Here is a 15,494-nt window from a genome sequence, read left to right on the forward strand (position 1 = left end):
GGGGGTTGCTGGATCTAGAGCTCGTCATCCATGTTCTCTGGGCAGTCCTTGCCCAGAGCAGCTCTCTGCAGAGGCCCTGGTGCACACCAGGTTAGGGAACAGCCAAGCTGCTAGGGATGAAAGCTGGGCTTCTGGGCAGAATCCAGGACCCAAATCCCAGGCTGTGGAAAGAAAGGACTGCGCACGGAGGCACAACGTAATGTCCCATAGAGGGAAGAGCCTCTCCCCACCATTTCTTAACCTCATGGGCTGTTCTCATGCTCTGCCAACTGCACCTCTCAGTAGCTCCAGTTGTCTGAGGGAGCAGGGACCAGAGGCCATCCTGCTGTTGGGACAGAGGTGGAGGTTGATGTTCAACCTCCATATGGGTGTTGTCCTTTCTCATGCCCACGGTCAATACGCCATGCAAGGGAAGCTCTCTGGACATGTGATTCCAGCTCCAGAGCCAGGGACAGCTTCAGCTTGCTGGAAGGAGACTGTGTCTGAGACCTTACAGTTGTGGGATGAGACAGACACTAAGATAGGCATGGAAGTTTGGGGAAATGGGGGAGAGGCCGGTGTTGGGCAAGGAGGACAACAACAAGGACCCGAGTCTCCTCCCTGTCAATAACCCCCTGCTCAGCCAATCAGGGTAGAGACTGAGGGGCGGGAGGCTGAGGGTTCTCACCAGAGAGCCCAAAGGATGGCCCAGGTCACTGCGGGGGATCACTGGCCGAGCACTATTTCAGCCCCACATTTTTGGGTGGACCTTCCACAATGGGAGCTGCAGAGCACCCCCAGTGACTTCCCCCGACACACCCCTCCTGGTGGCGGGAGGGGAACAGGGGAAAGGACAAAAGAAGTAAGAGAAGAAGAGAAAGGAGGGAGGGATGGAGGAAAAGATAAAACAAAAAGGACAAACCCTAATGTCCCCAGTGATTCTAAGGGACAAAATCCTAGGTGGGGAATAAAATTCTGCCACCTTAAGCTAGCGTTTTCCAGGCCGAGAATTCAGCTGCCACCAAATGGATCAGACTGAACAGGTTCCAAACCTCTCGGAGGCTCTTACCTTCCAAACAGGGACGTCTGTTTTCTAGTAAAATCAGGAAAAGGAAAGGAGAAAACTCAAAAGAGGTTCCTCCTCGCGCTCACGTACGTAAACCCTAATACTCTCTCAGTCCTCAAAGAGGGACCTCGAGAAGGAGACTTGCTGAAGCAAAGCTACAGGGGTCTCCGAGGTTTCCCTGGCCGCGCGCCCCTGTCCGTCCTGGCTGATGTCAGCATCTCTCTGTGAGGTCACCACCTCCCCACTACCTTTCACCAATAGGCTGAGGTCCTGCAAAAGGCCTTTGTGATGTCACTGCCACACCCACCCCTGGGGTGACCACATGTCCCGATTTTATAGGGACAGTCCCGCTATTTGGGGCTTTTTCTTATATAGGCTCCAATTACCGCCCACTCCCTGTCCCGTTTTTCACACTTGCTATCCGGTCAGCCTACCCACCCATCCCCTGCAGTGCTAATGTCCTGCCGCTGGCTAGACACTTTGGAGGTTTGAGCCTCTCCCTGTGGATCACCCCACTCAATGAGTGTTCATTCTAGGAAGCAAGCCGGCTAGACAGCAAAACATCACAGGCTACTCCCAATGCTACATTCAGTTTTTCAGAAATGAGTAGACTTGATGGCCAGAAGAGACCATTAGAGCATCTAATCTGACCCCCTGTATATCACAGGCCTCCTGTATACCATAATCGCTACCGTTTGGCAAACACATTCCAGAAAGGCATCTAGTCTTCATTAAATGACATCAAGAGATGGAGAATCCACCACTTTCCTTGGTAGCTTGTTCCCGTGGTGAATCATCCTCGCCGTTGAATATTTGTGCTTTATTTGTGATATGAATTGGTCTCTTTTCACCTTCCAGCCATTGGGTCTTGTTATGCCTTTCTCTGCTAGATTAACGAGCCTTTTAATCCCCAGTATTTTCTCTCCATTAAGGCATTTCAACACTTCAGTGAAGTCACCTTTCAATCTGTTTTTTATCAGCTAAACAGGTTGAGCTCTTTCAATCGCTCCCTAGAAGGCATTTTTCTCCAACCCTCAGAACATTTGGTGGCTCTTTGCTGCCCCAGCTCCAATTTCTCAACATCTTTTTCAAAGGAGGACACCAAAACTGGAGGCAGGATTCCAACAGCAGTCTCACTGATGCTGTGTCACCTCCCTATCCTCCTCACAGCTCTGCTCATACGTCGAATGATGGCTTCAGCCCTGTTCCCCACAGCATCACACTGGAAGCTCATGTTGAACGGCTTCTCCACTATGGCCCCTGAATCCTTTTCAGAGTCACTGCTTTCCTGGATATACTTCCCCGTTCTGTAGGTGTGGCCAGCCTGCCTTATTGCTAGGCATAGGACCCTGCATTTGGCTCTGGTCAAACTTGTTTTCTTTGAATGGGGCCAGCTTGCCAAGTGAGCCAGATCGCTCTGTATCACTGCCCTCTCCTCATCAGCAATGACCACTCTGCCAGTATTTTGTCACCCACCAGTGATTGTATGTTTTCTCCCAATTCATGGATAAAAATTATTTTAAAAAATTTGTCGTCGAGAGCCTTTTCACAAGCCCTAATACCCAGGACCTGCTCCCCACAGCACAGTGAGACAAGGCCGTCCAGCCCTGCTGGTACATAGGAGATAAGCACAGAACACAGACACCTTTAGGAGCTGTTTTGTCCATAGGCTCTGAACATCATGTGGGGATGTAGTGTAGACAGGTCCCAACTGTGTCTCAGTTTCCCACTCTATAAAATGGGGAGAACAAACAAAACCTTGATTAGCTCTATTTGATAGTGGGGAAACTGAGACACCCAGCGGTGAAGAGACTCGCTCATGGTCCCAAAGCCAGGAATAGAAAATGGCAGCTCTTCTGATAGCCAGTCCTGGGACCTAGCCCAGGTTATCCTGGCCTCACTGCTCTAACTTTAGTCACAGCCTTCATGTCATGTCCCTTAACCCCACGTAACTGCAGAAGAAAGATTTTCTCTTGGTCAGCTGGCTCTAATGCATGTGGATGTCTTTCCAAAAGATGTGCTCTGGCTCAGGCACACGTCATGGGTTGACTGAAGGAACCACTCGGTGACATTCTAGGGTTTGGGTTATACAGCAGGTCAGACTAGATGGACAGAATGGTCTTGTCTAACAGTAGAATCTATGAATTAGTGCATTTTTTTGCTGCTAGGAAGATAACTGGACATATTTTCTCTCATTCACTTTCAGCTGGAATAATTTAAATCCATTCCAAAGGATTTCCTCTTCCATTGCATCTTCAGCACCTTTCATAGCAAACACTCAGTGTTGGCCCACACATTTCCAGTTTCAGCGTGTCCCAGGGTGAGATGTCCATTAAAGGAATTGGCACGCAACTGTGCCTAGCCCAGCTTATGCAGCTCTCTAGGGTGAAGGGAATAAGTGACAAGGAGCAGCATGAGACTGGGGCCCAGGCTGGCAGGGAGATACAAGGGCAGCCTGTGCTCAGCCAGGAGAGAGACCCCAAGGGGAGCAGGCTTGGCAGGGGCTCGGATAGTCCTTTAAAGGTCTGGGACAAGCCAGAAAGGGGCCAGGTTGAGCACTTCGGACAAGGCCCTAGGAGGGAAAGACAGGAACGTTTAGGTGATGGGGCAGATAGTCCAGTTGGTTTAGGCTCCCAGGGCCAGACACCCACAGGTGAAGGTGATTGTCGGGGCTTCTGTCCTTCTTCCCCAGGGTAGGTATGATAGTGGAGAAGACTGATGCCGGAAGGGGGAAGTGAGTTAACCCCAAGGTCACCCACTGAGTTTATATCACAAATGCATACTTGGAAGGATCCAAGAGAAGAAACATGGATTTCCCAGTCTCTTCTTTCTAGGAGTCCCCAGGGCCAAGGTAAAACCCCTGCTGCTCCTTCCCATTCTGCTCACCTCCAAGATGCGCTGGAGTTTGTCTGTGCTGGGGGTTGCTGGATCTAGAGCTCGTCATCCATGTTCTCTGGGCAGTCCTTGCCCAGAGCAGCTCTCTGCAGAGGCCCTGGTGCACACCAGGTTAGGGAACAGCCAAGCTGCTAGGGATGAAAGCTGGGCTTCTGGGCAGAATCCAGGACCCAAATCCCAGGCTGTGGAAAGAAAGGACTGCGCACGGAGGCACAACGTAATGTCCCATAGAGGGAAGAGCCTCTCCCCACCATTTCTTAACCTCATGGGCTGTTCTCATGCTCTGCCAACTGCACCTCTCAGTAGCTCCAGTTGTCTGAGGGAGCAGGGACCAGAGGCCATCCTGCTGTTGGGACAGAGGTGGAGGTTGATGTTCAACCTCCATATGGGTGTTGTCCTTTCTCATGCCCACGGTCAATACGCCATGCAAGGGAAGCTCTCTGGACATGTGATTCCAGCTCCAGAGCCAGGGACAGCTTCAGCTTGCTGGAAGGAGACTGTGTCTGAGACCTTACAGTTGTGGGATGAGACAGACACTAAGATAGGCATGGAAGTTTGGGGAAATGGGGGAGAGGCCGGTGTTGGGCAAGGAGGACAACAACAAGGACCCGAGTCTCCTCCCTGTCAATAACCCCCTGCTCAGCCAATCAGGGTAGAGACTGAGGGGCGGGAGGCTGAGGGTTCTCAACAGAGAGCCCAAAGGATGGCCCAGGTCACTGCGGGGGATCACTGGCCGAGCACTATTTCAGCCCCACATTTTTGGGTGGACCTTCCACAATGGGAGCTGCAGAGCACCCCCAGTGACTTCCCCCGACACACCCCTCCTGGTGGCGGGAGGGGAACAGGGGAAAGGACAAAAGAAGTAAGAGAAGAAGAGAAAGGAGGGAGGGATGGAGGAAAAGATAAAACAAAAAGGACAAACCCTAATGTCCCCAGTGATTCTAAGGGACAAAATCCTAGGTGGGGAATAAAATTCTGCCACCTTAAGCTAGCGTTTTCCAGGCCGAGAATTCAGCTGCCACCAAATGGATCAGACTGAACAGGTTCCAAACCTCTCGGAGGCTCTTACCTTCCAAACAGGGACGTCTGTTTTCTAGTAAAATCAGGAAAAGGAAAGGAGAAAACTCAAAAGAGGTTCCTCCTCGCGCTCACGTACGTAAACCCTAATACTCTCTCAGTCCTCAAAGAGGGACCTCGAGAAGGAGACTTGCTGAAGCAAAGCTACAGGGGTCTCCGAGGTTTCCCTGGCCGCGCGCCCCTGTCCGTCCTGGCTGATGTCAGCATCTCTCTGTGAGGTCACCACCTCCCCACTACCTTTCACCAATAGGCTGAGGTCCTGCAAAAGGCCTTTGTGATGTCACTGCCACACCCACCCCTGGGGTGACCACATGTCCCGATTTTATAGGGACAGTCCCGCTATTTGGGGCTTTTTCTTATATAGGCTCCAATTACCGCCCACTCCCTGTCCCGTTTTTCACACTTGCTATCCGGTCAGCCTACCCACCCATCCCCTGCAGTGCTAATGTCCTGCCGCTGGCTAGACACTTTGGAGGTTTGAGCCTCTCCCTGTGGATCACCCCACTCAATGAGTGTTCATTCTAGGAAGCAAGCCGGCTAGACAGCAAAACATCACAGGCTACTCCCAATGCTACATTCAGTTTTTCAGAAATGAGTAGACTTGATGGCCAGAAGAGACCATTAGAGCATCTAATCTGACCCCCTGTATATCACAGGCCTCCTGTATACCATAATCGCTACCGTTTGGCAAACACATTCCAGAAAGGCATCTAGTCTTCATTAAATGACATCAAGAGATGGAGAATCCACCACTTTCCTTGGTAGCTTGTTCCCGTGGTGAATCATCCTCGCCGTTGAATATTTGTGCTTTATTTGTGATATGAATTGGTCTCTTTTCACCTTCCAGCCATTGGGTCTTGTTATGCCTTTCTCTGCTAGATTAACGAGCCTTTTAATCCCCAGTATTTTCTCTCCATTAAGGCATTTCAACACTTCAGTGAAGTCACCTTTCAATCTGTTTTTTATCAGCTAAACAGGTTGAGCTCTTTCAATCGCTCCCTAGAAGGCATTTTTCTCCAACCCTCAGAACATTTGGTGGCTCTTTGCTGCCCCAGCTCCAATTTCTCAACATCTTTTTCAAAGGAGGACACCAAAACTGGAGGCAGGATTCCAACAGCAGTCTCACTGATGCTGTGTCACCTCCCTATCCTCCTCACAGCTCTGCTCATACGTCGAATGATGGCTTCAGCCCTGTTCCCCACAGCATCACACTGGAAGCTCATGTTGAACGGCTTCTCCACTATGGCCCCTGAATCCTTTTCAGAGTCACTGCTTTCCTGGATATACTTCCCCGTTCTGTAGGTGTGGCCAGCCTGCCTTATTGCTAGGCATAGGACCCTGCATTTGGCTCTGGTCAAACTTGTTTTCTTTGAATGGGGCCAGCTTGCCAAGTGAGCCAGATCGCTCTGTATCACTGCCCTCTCCTCATCAGCAATGACCACTCTGCCAGTATTTTGTCACCCACCAGTGATTGTATGTTTTCTCCCAATTCATGGATAAAAATTATTTTAAAAAATTTGTCGTCGAGAGCCTTTTCACAAGCCCTAATACCCAGGACCTGCTCCCCACAGCACAGTGAGACAAGGCCGTCCAGCCCTGCTGGTACATAGGAGATAAGCACAGAACACAGACACCTTTAGGAGCTGTTTTGTCCATAGGCTCTGAACATCATGTGGGGATGTAGTGTAGACAGGTCCCAACTGTGTCTCAGTTTCCCACTCTATAAAATGGGGAGAACAAACAAAACCTTGATTAGCTCTATTTGATAGTGGGGAAACTGAGACACCCAGCGGTGAAGAGACTCGCTCATGGTCCCAAAGCCAGGAATAGAAAATGGCAGCTCTTCTGATAGCCAGTCCTGGGACCTAGCCCAGGTTATCCTGGCCTCACTGCTCTAACTTTAGTCACAGCCTTCATGTCATGTCCCTTAACCCCACGTAACTGCAGAAGAAAGATTTTCTCTTGGTCAGCTGGCTCTAATGCATGTGGATGTCTTTCCAAAAGATGTGCTCTGGCTCAGGCACACGTCATGGGTTGACTGAAGGAACCACTCGGTGACATTCTAGGGTTTGGGTTATACAGCAGGTCAGACTAGATGGACAGAATGGTCTTGTCTAACAGTAGAATCTATGAATTAGTGCATTTTTTTGCTGCTAGGAAGATAACTGGACATATTTTCTCTCATTCACTTTCAGCTGGAATAATTTAAATCCATTCCAAAGGATTTCCTCTTCCATTGCATCTTCAGCACCTTTCATAGCAAACACTCAGTGTTGGCCCACACATTTCCAGTTTCAGCGTGTCCCAGGGTGAGATGTCCATTAAAGGAATTGGCACGCAACTGTGCCTAGCCCAGCTTATGCAGCTCTCTAGGGTGAAGGGAATAAGTGACAAGGAGCAGCATGAGACTGGGGCCCAGGCTGGCAGGGAGATACAAGGGCAGCCTGTGCTCAGCCAGGAGAGAGACCCCAAGGGGAGCAGGCTTGGCAGGGGCTCGGATAGTCCTTTAAAGGTCTGGGACAAGCCAGAAAGGGGCCAGGTTGAGCACTTCGGACAAGGCCCTAGGAGGGAAAGACAGGAACGTTTAGGTGATGGGGCAGATAGTCCAGTTGGTTTAGGCTCCCAGGGCCAGACACCCACAGGTGAAGGTGATTGTCGGGGCTTCTGTCCTTCTTCCCCAGGGTAGGTATGATAGTGGAGAAGACTGATGCCGGAAGGGGGAAGTGAGTTAACCCCAAGGTCACCCACTGAGTTTATATCACAAATGCATACTTGGAAGGATCCAAGAGAAGAAACATGGATTTCCCAGTCTCTTCTTTCTAGGAGTCCCCAGGGCCAAGGTAAAACCCCTGCTGCTCCTTCCCATTCTGCTCACCTCCAAGATGCGCTGGAGTTTGTCTGTGCTGGGGGTTGCTGGATCTAGAGCTCGTCATCCATGTTCTCTGGGCAGTCCTTGCCCAGAGCAGCTCTCTGCAGAGGCCCTGGTGCACACCAGGTTAGGGAACAGCCAAGCTGCTAGGGATGAAAGCTGGGCTTCTGGGCAGAATCCAGGACCCAAATCCCAGGCTGTGGAAAGAAAGGACTGCGCACGGAGGCACAACGTAATGTCCCATAGAGGGAAGAGCCTCTCCCCACCATTTCTTAACCTCATGGGCTGTTCTCATGCTCTGCCAACTGCACCTCTCAGTAGCTCCAGTTGTCTGAGGGAGCAGGGACCAGAGGCCATCCTGCTGTTGGGACAGAGGTGGAGGTTGATGTTCAACCTCCATATGGGTGTTGTCCTTTCTCATGCCCACGGTCAATACGCCATGCAAGGGAAGCTCTCTGGACATGTGATTCCAGCTCCAGAGCCAGGGACAGCTTCAGCTTGCTGGAAGGAGACTGTGTCTGAGACCTTACAGTTGTGGGATGAGACAGACACTAAGATAGGCATGGAAGTTTGGGGAAATGGGGGAGAGGCCGGTGTTGGGCAAGGAGGACAACAACAAGGACCCGAGTCTCCTCCCTGTCAATAACCCCCTGCTCAGCCAATCAGGGTAGAGACTGAGGGGCGGGAGGCTGAGGGTTCTCACCAGAGAGCCCAAAGGATGGCCCAGGTCACTGCGGGGGATCACTGGCCGAGCACTATTTCAGCCCCACATTTTTGGGTGGACCTTCCACAATGGGAGCTGCAGAGCACCCCCAGTGACTTCCCCCGACACACCCCTCCTGGTGGCGGGAGGGGAACAGGGGAAAGGACAAAAGAAGTAAGAGAAGAAGAGAAAGGAGGGAGGGATGGAGGAAAAGATAAAACAAAAAGGACAAACCCTAATGTCCCCAGTGATTCTAAGGGACAAAATCCTAGGTGGGGAATAAAATTCTGCCACCTTAAGCTAGCGTTTTCCAGGCCGAGAATTCAGCTGCCACCAAATGGATCAGACTGAACAGGTTCCAAACCTCTCGGAGGCTCTTACCTTCCAAACAGGGACGTCTGTTTTCTAGTAAAATCAGGAAAAGGAAAGGAGAAAACTCAAAAGAGGTTCCTCCTCGCGCTCACGTACGTAAACCCTAATACTCTCTCAGTCCTCAAAGAGGGACCTCGAGAAGGAGACTTGCTGAAGCAAAGCTACAGGGGTCTCCGAGGTTTCCCTGGCCGCGCGCCCCTGTCCGTCCTGGCTGATGTCAGCATCTCTCTGTGAGGTCACCACCTCCCCACTACCTTTCACCAATAGGCTGAGGTCCTGCAAAAGGCCTTTGTGATGTCACTGCCACACCCACCCCTGGGGTGACCACATGTCCCGATTTTATAGGGACAGTCCCGCTATTTGGGGCTTTTTCTTATATAGGCTCCAATTACCGCCCACTCCCTGTCCCGTTTTTCACACTTGCTATCCGGTCAGCCTACCCACCCATCCCCTGCAGTGCTAATGTCCTGCCGCTGGCTAGACACTTTGGAGGTTTGAGCCTCTCCCTGTGGATCACCCCACTCAATGAGTGTTCATTCTAGGAAGCAAGCCGGCTAGACAGCAAAACATCACAGGCTACTCCCAATGCTACATTCAGTTTTTCAGAAATGAGTAGACTTGATGGCCAGAAGAGACCATTAGAGCATCTAATCTGACCCCCTGTATATCACAGGCCTCCTGTATACCATAATCGCTACCGTTTGGCAAACACATTCCAGAAAGGCATCTAGTCTTCATTAAATGACATCAAGAGATGGAGAATCCACCACTTTCCTTGGTAGCTTGTTCCCGTGGTGAATCATCCTCGCCGTTGAATATTTGTGCTTTATTTGTGATATGAATTGGTCTCTTTTCACCTTCCAGCCATTGGGTCTTGTTATGCCTTTCTCTGCTAGATTAACGAGCCTTTTAATCCCCAGTATTTTCTCTCCATTAAGGCATTTCAACACTTCAGTGAAGTCACCTTTCAATCTGTTTTTTATCAGCTAAACAGGTTGAGCTCTTTCAATCGCTCCCTAGAAGGCATTTTTCTCCAACCCTCAGAACATTTGGTGGCTCTTTGCTGCCCCAGCTCCAATTTCTCAACATCTTTTTCAAAGGAGGACACCAAAACTGGAGGCAGGATTCCAACAGCAGTCTCACTGATGCTGTGTCACCTCCCTATCCTCCTCACAGCTCTGCTCATACGTCGAATGATGGCTTCAGCCCTGTTCCCCACAGCATCACACTGGAAGCTCATGTTGAACGGCTTCTCCACTATGGCCCCTGAATCCTTTTCAGAGTCACTGCTTTCCTGGATATACTTCCCCGTTCTGTAGGTGTGGCCAGCCTGCCTTATTGCTAGGCATAGGACCCTGCATTTGGCTCTGGTCAAACTTGTTTTCTTTGAATGGGGCCAGCTTGCCAAGTGAGCCAGATCGCTCTGTATCACTGCCCTCTCCTCATCAGCAATGACCACTCTGCCAGTATTTTGTCACCCACCAGTGATTGTATGTTTTCTCCCAATTCATGGATAAAAATTATTTTAAAAAATTTGTCGTCGAGAGCCTTTTCACAAGCCCTAATACCCAGGACCTGCTCCCCACAGCACAGTGAGACAAGGCCGTCCAGCCCTGCTGGTACATAGGAGATAAGCACAGAACACAGACACCTTTAGGAGCTGTTTTGTCCATAGGCTCTGAACATCATGTGGGGATGTAGTGTAGACAGGTCCCAACTGTGTCTCAGTTTCCCACTCTATAAAATGGGGAGAACAAACAAAACCTTGATTAGCTCTATTTGATAGTGGGGAAACTGAGACACCCAGCGGTGAAGAGACTCGCTCATGGTCCCAAAGCCAGGAATAGAAAATGGCAGCTCTTCTGATAGCCAGTCCTGGGACCTAGCCCAGGTTATCCTGGCCTCACTGCTCTAACTTTAGTCACAGCCTTCATGTCATGTCCCTTAACCCCACGTAACTGCAGAAGAAAGATTTTCTCTTGGTCAGCTGGCTCTAATGCATGTGGATGTCTTTCCAAAAGATGTGCTCTGGCTCAGGCACACGTCATGGGTTGACTGAAGGAACCACTCGGTGACATTCTAGGGTTTGGGTTATACAGCAGGTCAGACTAGATGGACAGAATGGTCTTGTCTAACAGTAGAATCTATGAATTAGTGCATTTTTTTGCTGCTAGGAAGATAACTGGACATATTTTCTCTCATTCACTTTCAGCTGGAATAATTTAAATCCATTCCAAAGGATTTCCTCTTCCATTGCATCTTCAGCACCTTTCATAGCAAACACTCAGTGTTGGCCCACACATTTCCAGTTTCAGCGTGTCCCAGGGTGAGATGTCCATTAAAGGAATTGGCACGCAACTGTGCCTAGCCCAGCTTATGCAGCTCTCTAGGGTGAAGGGAATAAGTGACAAGGAGCAGCATGAGACTGGGGCCCAGGCTGGCAGGGAGATACAAGGGCAGCCTGTGCTCAGCCAGGAGAGAGACCCCAAGGGGAGCAGGCTTGGCAGGGGCTCGGATAGTCCTTTAAAGGTCTGGGACAAGCCAGAAAGGGGCCAGGTTGAGCACTTCGGACAAGGCCCTAGGAGGGAAAGACAGGAACGTTTAGGTGATGGGGCAGATAGTCCAGTTGGTTTAGGCTCCCAGGGCCAGACACCCACAGGTGAAGGTGATTGTCGGGGCTTCTGTCCTTCTTCCCCAGGGTAGGTATGATAGTGGAGAAGACTGATGCCGGAAGGGGGAAGTGAGTTAACCCCAAGGTCACCCACTGAGTTTATATCACAAATGCATACTTGGAAGGATCCAAGAGAAGAAACATGGATTTCCCAGTCTCTTCTTTCTAGGAGTCCCCAGGGCCAAGGTAAAACCCCTGCTGCTCCTTCCCATTCTGCTCACCTCCAAGATGCGCTGGAGTTTGTCTGTGCTGGGGGTTGCTGGATCTAGAGCTCGTCATCCATGTTCTCTGGGCAGTCCTTGCCCAGAGCAGCTCTCTGCAGAGGCCCTGGTGCACACCAGGTTAGGGAACAGCCAAGCTGCTAGGGATGAAAGCTGGGCTTCTGGGCAGAATCCAGGACCCAAATCCCAGGCTGTGGAAAGAAAGGACTGCGCACGGAGGCACAACGTAATGTCCCATAGAGGGAAGAGCCTCTCCCCACCATTTCTTAACCTCATGGGCTGTTCTCATGCTCTGCCAACTGCACCTCTCAGTAGCTCCAGTTGTCTGAGGGAGCAGGGACCAGAGGCCATCCTGCTGTTGGGACAGAGGTGGAGGTTGATGTTCAACCTCCATATGGGTGTTGTCCTTTCTCATGCCCACGGTCAATACGCCATGCAAGGGAAGCTCTCTGGACATGTGATTCCAGCTCCAGAGCCAGGGACAGCTTCAGCTTGCTGGAAGGAGACTGTGTCTGAGACCTTACAGTTGTGGGATGAGACAGACACTAAGATAGGCATGGAAGTTTGGGGAAATGGGGGAGAGGCCGGTGTTGGGCAAGGAGGACAACAACAAGGACCCGAGTCTCCTCCCTGTCAATAACCCCCTGCTCAGCCAATCAGGGTAGAGACTGAGGGGCGGGAGGCTGAGGGTTCTCACCAGAGAGCCCAAAGGATGGCCCAGGTCACTGCGGGGGATCACTGGCCGAGCACTATTTCAGCCCCACATTTTTGGGTGGACCTTCCACAATGGGAGCTGCAGAGCACCCCCAGTGACTTCCCCCGACACACCCCTCCTGGTGGCGGGAGGGGAACAGGGGAAAGGACAAAAGAAGTAAGAGAAGAAGAGAAAGGAGGGAGGGATGGAGGAAAAGATAAAACAAAAAGGACAACCCCTAATGTCCCCAGTGATTCTAAGGGACAAAATCCTAGGTGGGGAATAAAATTCTGCCACCTTAAGCTAGCGTTTTCCAGGCCGAGAATTCAGCTGCCACCAAATGGATCAGACTGAACAGGTTCCAAACCTCTCGGAGGCTCTTACCTTCCAAACAGGGACGTCTGTTTTCTAGTAAAATCAGGAAAAGGAAAGGAGAAAACTCAAAAGAGGTTCCTCCTCGCGCTCACGTACGTAAACCCTAATACTCTCTCAGTCCTCAAAGAGGGACCTCGAGAAGGAGACTTGCTGAAGCAAAGCTACAGGGGTCTCCGAGGTTTCCCTGGCCGCGCGCCCCTGTCCGTCCTGGCTGATGTCAGCATCTCTCTGTGAGGTCACCACCTCCCCACTACCTTTCACCAATAGGCTGAGGTCCTGCAAAAGGCCTTTGTGATGTCACTGCCACACCCACCCCTGGGGTGACCACATGTCCCGATTTTATAGGGACAGTCCCGCTATTTGGGGCTTTTTCTTATATAGGCTCCAATTACCGCCCACTCCCTGTCCCGTTTTTCACACTTGCTATCCGGTCAGCCTACCCACCCATCCCCTGCAGTGCTAATGTCCTGCCGCTGGCTAGACACTTTGGAGGTTTGAGCCTCTCCCTGTGGATCACCCCACTCAATGAGTGTTCATTCTAGGAAGCAAGCCGGCTAGACAGCAAAACATCACAGGCTACTCCCAATGCTACATTCAGTTTTTCAGAAATGAGTAGACTTGATGGCCAGAAGAGACCATTAGAGCATCTAATCTGACCCCCTGTATATCACAGGCCTCCTGTATACCATAATCGCTACCGTTTGGCAAACACATTCCAGAAAGGCATCTAGTCTTCATTAAATGACATCAAGAGATGGAGAATCCACCACTTTCCTTGGTAGCTTGTTCCCGTGGTGAATCATCCTCGCCGTTGAATATTTGTGCTTTATTTGTGATATGAATTGGTCTCTTTTCACCTTCCAGCCATTGGGTCTTGTTATGCCTTTCTCTGCTAGATTAACGAGCCTTTTAATCCCCAGTATTTTCTCTCCATTAAGGCATTTCAACACTTCAGTGAAGTCACCTTTCAATCTGTTTTTTATCAGCTAAACAGGTTGAGCTCTTTCAATCGCTCCCTAGAAGGCATTTTTCTCCAACCCTCAGAACATTTGGTGGCTCTTTGCTGCCCCAGCTCCAATTTCTCAACATCTTTTTCAAAGGAGGACACCAAAACTGGAGGCAGGATTCCAACAGCAGTCTCACTGATGCTGTGTCACCTCCCTATCCTCCTCACAGCTCTGCTCATACGTCGAATGATGGCTTCAGCCCTGTTCCCCACAGCATCACACTGGAAGCTCATGTTGAACGGCTTCTCCACTATGGCCCCTGAATCCTTTTCAGAGTCACTGCTTTCCTGGATATACTTCCCCGTTCTGTAGGTGTGGCCAGCCTGCCTTATTGCTAGGCATAGGACCCTGCATTTGGCTCTGGTCAAACTTGTTTTCTTTGAATGGGGCCAGCTTGCCAAGTGAGCCAGATCGCTCTGTATCACTGCCCTCTCCTCATCAGCAATGACCACTCTGCCAGTATTTTGTCACCCACCAGTGATTGTATGTTTTCTCCCAATTCATGGATAAAAATTATTTTAAAAAATTTGTCGTCGAGAGCCTTTTCACAAGCCCTAATACCCAGGACCTGCTCCCCACAGCACAGTGAGACAAGGCCGTCCAGGCCTGCTGGTACATAGGAGATAAGCACAGAACACAGACACCTTTAGGAGCTGTTTTGTCCATAGGCTCTGAACATCATGTGGGGATGTAGTGTAGACAGGTCCCAACTGTGTCTCAGTTTCCCACTCTATAAAATGGGGAGAACAAACAAAACCTTGATTAGCTCTATTTGATAGTGGGGAAACTGAGACACCCAGCGGTGAAGAGACTCGCTCATGGTCCCAAAGCCAGGAATAGAAAATGGCAGCTCTTCTGATAGCCAGTCCTGGGACCTAGCCCAGGTTATCCTGGCCTCACTGCTCTAACTTTAGTCACAGCCTTCATGTCATGTCCCTTAACCCCACGTAACTGCAGAAGAAAGATTTTCTCTTGGTCAGCTGGCTCTAATGCATGTGGATGTCTTTCCAAAAGATGTGCTCTGGCTCAGGCACACGTCATGGGTTGACTGAAGGAACCACTCGGTGACATTCTAGGGTTTGGGTTATACAGCAGGTCAGACTAGATGGACAGAATGGTCTTGTCTAACAGTAGAATCTATGAATTAGTGCATTTTTTTGCTGCTAGGAAGATAACTGGACATATTTTCTCTCATTCACTTTCAGCTGGAATAATTTAAATCCATTCCAAAGGATTTCCTCTTCCATTGCATCTTCAGCACCTTTCATAGCAAACACTCAGTGTTGGCCCACACATTTCCAGTTTCAGCGTGTCCCAGGGTGAGATGTCCATTAAAGGAATTGGCACGCAACTGTGCCTAGCCCAGCTTATGCAGCTCTCTAGGGTGAAGGGAATAAGTGACAAGGAGCAGCATGAGACTGGGGCCCAGGCTGGCAGGGAGATACAAGGGCAGCCTGTGCTCAGCCAGGAGAGAGACCCCAAGGGGAGCAGGCTTGGCAGGGGCTCGGATAGTCCTTTAAAGGTCTGGGACAAGCCAGAAAGGGGCCAGGTTGAGCACTTCGGAC

The sequence above is a fragment of the Lepidochelys kempii genome, chromosome 2 (genome assembly GCF_965140285.1).
Source record: "Lepidochelys kempii isolate rLepKem1 chromosome 2, rLepKem1.hap1, whole genome shotgun sequence".
NCBI lineage: Eukaryota > Metazoa > Chordata > Testudines > Cheloniidae > Lepidochelys > Lepidochelys kempii.